Raw genomic sequence first — 6,000 nt, forward strand, 5'->3', positions numbered from 1 at the left:
CCTCCCACCTTAAATTTCAGGCCCACAGCTCATACCCCTTGCCTGAGATTTTGATTATTTACTTGTTTATATTGCCTTCCTTTTTGAATATGAAATTCACTCAAAAGCAGTTTATGGTACCATTAGAGTGGCAGCGGATGAGCATAAGACCATTTGCAGCTGTACAAGAGTTAGTGCAAACAATTTAGAAAGAGTTGCCATTTAGACACATCACTTTGGCATTTTTAAAGCTGCCTAACAAATACTGACTAATTTTACAAGTCTAGGGTGACGTACTTCTGCTTAAATTCTGGAATTGTGTAATATGTAGCAAATATTTGTAGCAGTGTGCTAAAACAGCATATGTACGGCATCTGAGGTTAGGCCAGGTAGTGTCCCATAGACTTTCAGTGTCTCTGTGCTTCAGGTTTGGCATTAAAGGCCTGACAGGCAGGCTTAGGCTAGTGTAGTTGTTTCCTGAAGTGGCAATAATCACGGATATCTTGGAGCCTGGCGCGAAGGGAAGTCCAAAGAGCTGGTGCTGCTCCTGAGAAGAATCTGTTTTGGGTGTCTGTTCTTTTAAATGATTTTGAAGACAGAAGTGACTTTGAGGATCTGATCAAGGTTCTTAGGTGCTCTAGACTGGTGGTTCCCAACCTGGGATCTGTGAGACCATTCCATGGGGGTCCTCCAGAAGGGATGCAAGAACGTTTAGCTAGGGAGAAAATGAGCAGGCTGCTGCCACAGGCCAGGAGAGTGAGAGTGGGGTCCTTTTATGGCCCTAAAAACTTCACCCACAGGAAGAGGAGGGACAGAGAGGAACTGTTCGCAGCCATTAGAAGCCTCGAACCGCACTGCTGCAGGTTTAGCAGAGGTGGGGAAGAGAGAGACCAATTGTTAACCCTCCTGCTGCACTTTGTGAGGATGCAACGTTGTATCGACGATAGAAAAAGAACAAACGGTCCATCCAGCAAGTTTCTTATCCTAGTAACTGCCGCTCCATGCAGGTTACCACCATGCCTTATGTTAAGAATAGTAATATTCACAGTCAAAACTAAGCACTGTCAAACCCATAACAAAATTACTGCTAACAACATTTTTTCAAGGGTGAGCATCCTTCTTGATAATTCAGACAATGTTACATGAATGTTTTGTTTGTTTTAAATATTATGTAAATATATATATATATATAGATAGATATATATTTTTTTTAAACTGCCCTGGTGGGCAGGGCGAGTACTGACTCCTAAGACTCCAAGCCTTTTGACCTGTGATTTTAGGGGGAGCTCATAGTTCCAAAAGGAATTTTTAGGTCCAGAATTCACCTGTTTGCTTTGGCCCCAGAGGATTTCAGTTTTATTTGAACTTAAGTGGCATGTGTTGATTTTTGTCCATTACTGTATGGCTGCAAGACATGTGCTAAGCTTCCTTGTAACTGATCACGGCTCTCGCTCCATTTCACAAGCTGGACATCATCCGCATCGATGCAGACTTTTATGTCAAAGTTACAGATCGGCTGTGCTAGTGGCATGAGGTAAGTGTTGACTAGTAATGAAGTCTTGGGGAAATACTTTGTGGTCAGCAAAATGTACAGTTTATCTGACAGACCTTGAGCTACATAAAGACCTTGTCCCTTAGTCCGGCATGTGCAAGTCAAGATCTCAGCCTGTTAAAATCTTCAGTGTCAAATGCAGAGAAATCTAATAGCCCCAACACTGCAGCCTGGCTTGTATCACGATCTCTCGGGAGCTCAGCCAGCAGAGCCACGAGGACTGTCTTTGCTCCATGGCCTTTCCTGAATCTGGATTGATATGTGTCCAGACATTTTTTTTTTTCATCTCAACAATCATAATTAGTCCCACCATCACTCTTCCCAGAACAATCCTATAAAAACTCATTATTAGAGAGAGGGCAGACATTTTCAGAAGCCATTTATGCAGGTAAATACTGATTTATTTATAGGGGCAAAATTGATGTTTGAAAATTGGCCTTCCTCAAAGTGCCTAAACTATGCCCAGTTCAAAGGGAAAGTATCATTGGCATACAGTGACATTCACATTAAGGGATTCACCTCCTCCCCTCCCCCCAAAAAAAAAAAGTTACATTGGGGAGCTAAGTAGCACCAAAAGTCCCCCCTCCTCAAAAAACAATAGAGGGGGCTCAGCAACATCAACACCATCATCTTCCCATAACAGAGAAGTCTGCCCAGTCCCCTTTCCCTCTATTCTCTGTCCAGCACCAATCTTCCCCTCAATCCACTCCCTCACACACGGTGCCCAGCAGCTTCTCCCACTCTCCATTCCCCTCACTTCCTTCCTATTCTCCACCCAGAAACCATATCCCTCCATTCATTTGTTTTACCCTACACACTTATGTCCAACAGCATCCCTCTCTCCCTCTTCACTCTCTCCCTCCCCCTGCCCACTACCTTCTCTCCCCTTATCCTCACTTCTTTTCCTCTTCACCCTTTCTGCTCACCACCTCCTTATCCTGAAATCCTCTTCCCCCCCCACCTCCCCACTGTGCTCAATATTTCCCCTTTCTTCCCACCATCCCCTTGTCTCCACTATCATCTCCCTGCCCTCTTTGTCCCCAGCCATTTCACTCTTGTCTCAAATTCCTCACCCCACTATCGTAACTCACTATAGGCAGACAGGGCCACTGGAGGTGGAGACTTCTAGCGGCTGCAGCCATGGGGGCCCAATACTATCGTGTTCCTTTTTACCTGCTGCCAACTGCACCGGTGCTGCTGCTGTGCAATTGTTCATAGCCTTGTCAAACTGGCTGTTGTCTCTGATGAACTCTTTTCCACTGCAGGTTCACCCCATCCTCTCATGTTCCCTGCAGGACAGGAGGAGAAAGAGAGAGAAGAGTGGCTCTTCTTTGCTTTGTTCTGTCCACTCTAGCCTTACCCCCTCCCCTTCTATTCCTTCCATGGCAAAACGTTGTGTATTGGGGGGGGGGGGGGTGTGAGAAAACGGGAGGGGATGGACTGGTTAGGGAGCAAGGTGGCTCTTTTTTGTTCTCGTCTGTAGTCTGCTCTAGATTTATTCTTTCCCCTGCTGTTATCTGCAATCCACCTGGGAGTGGAGGGACTGGAAAAGGAAGCAGAGGTCTGTTTGATTCAGGGCACTGACTAGCAAAGTCCTTAGGCAGATCCTGTGTGCTTATGGGTTGGCTAATGGCTTTGTCCTCATCTCTCTCATTTCTCTTTTCCTTCCCAACCTTTCTTCATACCATTGCTTCCTCTATTCCTTCCCATTTCATACTCTTTTAGTTTCTTCTCTACCCCTAATTTTTTCATTTGTCTTCTTTTCCCTGCCTCCTTCCTTTTCTTATTCCCTTTCTAAACAACTAGGAACTGATCAAAATTGAAATGAAGGCAGCAGTCCAGCAGCAGGGGGGGCTTCCGGTCTTTTGCATCAAGTGTCACATGTATGATTTTTTACCCGCCAGTGAAAGAATGTACATGTGCATGTGATGCAAAGAGCTCCTGTCTCTCAGAGAACGAGTCCAATTTCTGGAGGCCAGAGTGGCAGACCTGGAGGAGCTGAGGCAGACAGAGAGGTATATAGATGAGACCTTCAGGGACAACTCCAGTCTGGCAGCTGCCTTGGAAGAGGAAGGTTTGAAGATCAGACAGCATCACTTTGGTGTAGCAGGAAGTGATCCAGTGGCAAGGACCTGCTGTCCAGGTGGTGCATTGTCCTCTTGCACAGAGGATGAGTCTCCCAGGATGATTGCCCAGGAGGGAAGGGTTAGGTTGGCTATCATAGTTGGTGATTCAGATGATTAGAAATGTAGATAGCAGGGTAGCTGGTGGGTGTGAGGATTGCCTGGTAACAAAGGTGGTGGACCTCATGTATCACCTAGATAGGATTTTAGACCATGCTGGGGAGGAGTCAGCTGTTGTGGTATATGTGGGCTCCAACCACATAGGAAAGTGTGGGAGGGAGGTTCTGGAAACCAAATTTAGGCTCTTAAGTAGAAAGCTGAACTTCAGAAATCTCCAGGGTAGCATTCTCTGAAATGTTTTCTCTCCCACGTGCAGTTCCCCAGAGGCAGGCAGAGCTCTGGAGTCTAAATGCATGCATGAGATGATAGTGCAGGGAAGAGGAATTCAGTTTTGTAAGGAACTGGGCAACCTGCGGGGAAGGGGGATTTTTTTCCGAAAGGACAGGCTCCACCTTAACCAGAGTAGAGTCAGACTTTTGGCGCTAACTTTTAAAAAGGAGCTAGAGCAATTTTTAAACTAGAACCAGGAGGAAAGCTGACACTTGCTCAGCAGTGCATGGTTCAGAGGGAGGTATCTTCGAAGGATACCAATGAAACAGGAGAGTTGGGGCATCCCAACAGAGAGGTTCCAATAAAAGAAGTCCATCTGCCTATAAGTAAAGAATCAGCTGAGCTAAAGGATTCCAAATTATCCCTATCAATTGAAAAGTAGGTTGTTAATTGTTAATACAAACAAAAAAACATACTTTGAAATGTCTGTATGCCAGTGCCAGAAGTCTAAGAAGTAAGATGGGAAAGTTATAGAGTATAGCAATGAATGATGAGATACACATAACTGGCATCTCCCAGACCTAGTGGGACAATGCTGTACTAGGATACAAATTTTATCACATGGGGGGGGGGGGGGGGGGTTGCTGCTTTATGTCCGGGAGGGTATAGAGTCCAACAGGATAAAGATCATACAAGAGACCACATGCACAGTAGAATCTTTATGGGTAGAAATCCCTTGTTTTGGGTAAGAGTATAGTGATAGGAGTATACTATCATCCACATGGCCAAAAAGATGAGACAGATGATGAAAGGCAAAGAGAAATCAGGGAAGCTAACCAATTTGGCAGTGCAGTAATAATGGGAAATTTCAATTACCCCAATTTTGAATGGGTAAATGTAACATGAGAACATGCTAGAGAAGTAAAGTTCCTGGATAGAATAAATTACTGCTTCATGAAGCAAGTGGTTTAGGAACCTATGAGAAAGGGAGCTATTTTACATCTAATTCTTAGTGGAAATCAGGATTTGGCGAGAGAGGTAATGATGATGGGGCCACCTGGGAATAGTGATCATAACATGATCAAATTGGAAGGGCTATATTATGTAAATCTACAGTTCTAACATTAGGGAAGGGAAGATAAGGCCATCGTTGAAAGACTAAATGAATTATTTGTTTTAATGTTTACCAATGAGGATGTTGGGGAGATACTGGTTCAGGAGATGGTTTTCAAGGGTGATGAGTCAGACGAATTGAACCAAATCACAGTGAACCTGGGAGATGTAGTAGGCCAGATTGAGAAATTAAAAAGTAGCAAACCACCTGATCTGGAAGGTATACATCCCAGGGTTCTGAAAGAACTCAAAAATGAAATTTCAGATCTATTAGTAAAAATTTGTAACCTCTCATTAAAATTGTCCATTATACCTGAAGACTGGAAGGTGGCCAATGTAACCCCAATATTTAAAAAGGGCTCTAGGGGTGACCCGGGAAACTATAGACCAATGAGCCTGATTTCAGTGCTGGGAAAAAATATTGAAACTATTCTAAAGAACAAAATCACAGAACATATAGAAAGACATGATTTAATAGAACACAAGGGAAGTCTTGCCTCATAAATCTACATTTTTTTGAAGGGTTAATAAACGTGGATAAAGGTGAACTGGTAGATGTAGTGTATTTAGATTTTCAGAAGGCATTTGACAAAGTCCCTCATGAGAGGCTTCTAAGAAAACTAAAAAGTCATGGGAAAAAAGGGCGGTGTCCATTTGTGGACTGCAAACTGGTTAAAAGACAGGAAACAGTGAGATTAAATGGTCAGTTTTCTCAGAGGAAAAAGGTAAAAAGTGAGGTATCTCAGTGATTTATACTTGGACTGGTGCTTTTCAATATATTTATAAATGATCTGGAAAGGGATATGATGAGTGACGTGATCAAATGTGCAGATGGCATAAAATTATTCAGAGTAGTTAAATTACATGCGGATTGTGATAAATTACAGGAGGACCTTGTGAGAT

This window comes from Rhinatrema bivittatum, chromosome 2, assembly GCF_901001135.1.
Source record: "Rhinatrema bivittatum chromosome 2, aRhiBiv1.1, whole genome shotgun sequence".
NCBI lineage: Eukaryota > Metazoa > Chordata > Amphibia > Gymnophiona > Rhinatrematidae > Rhinatrema > Rhinatrema bivittatum.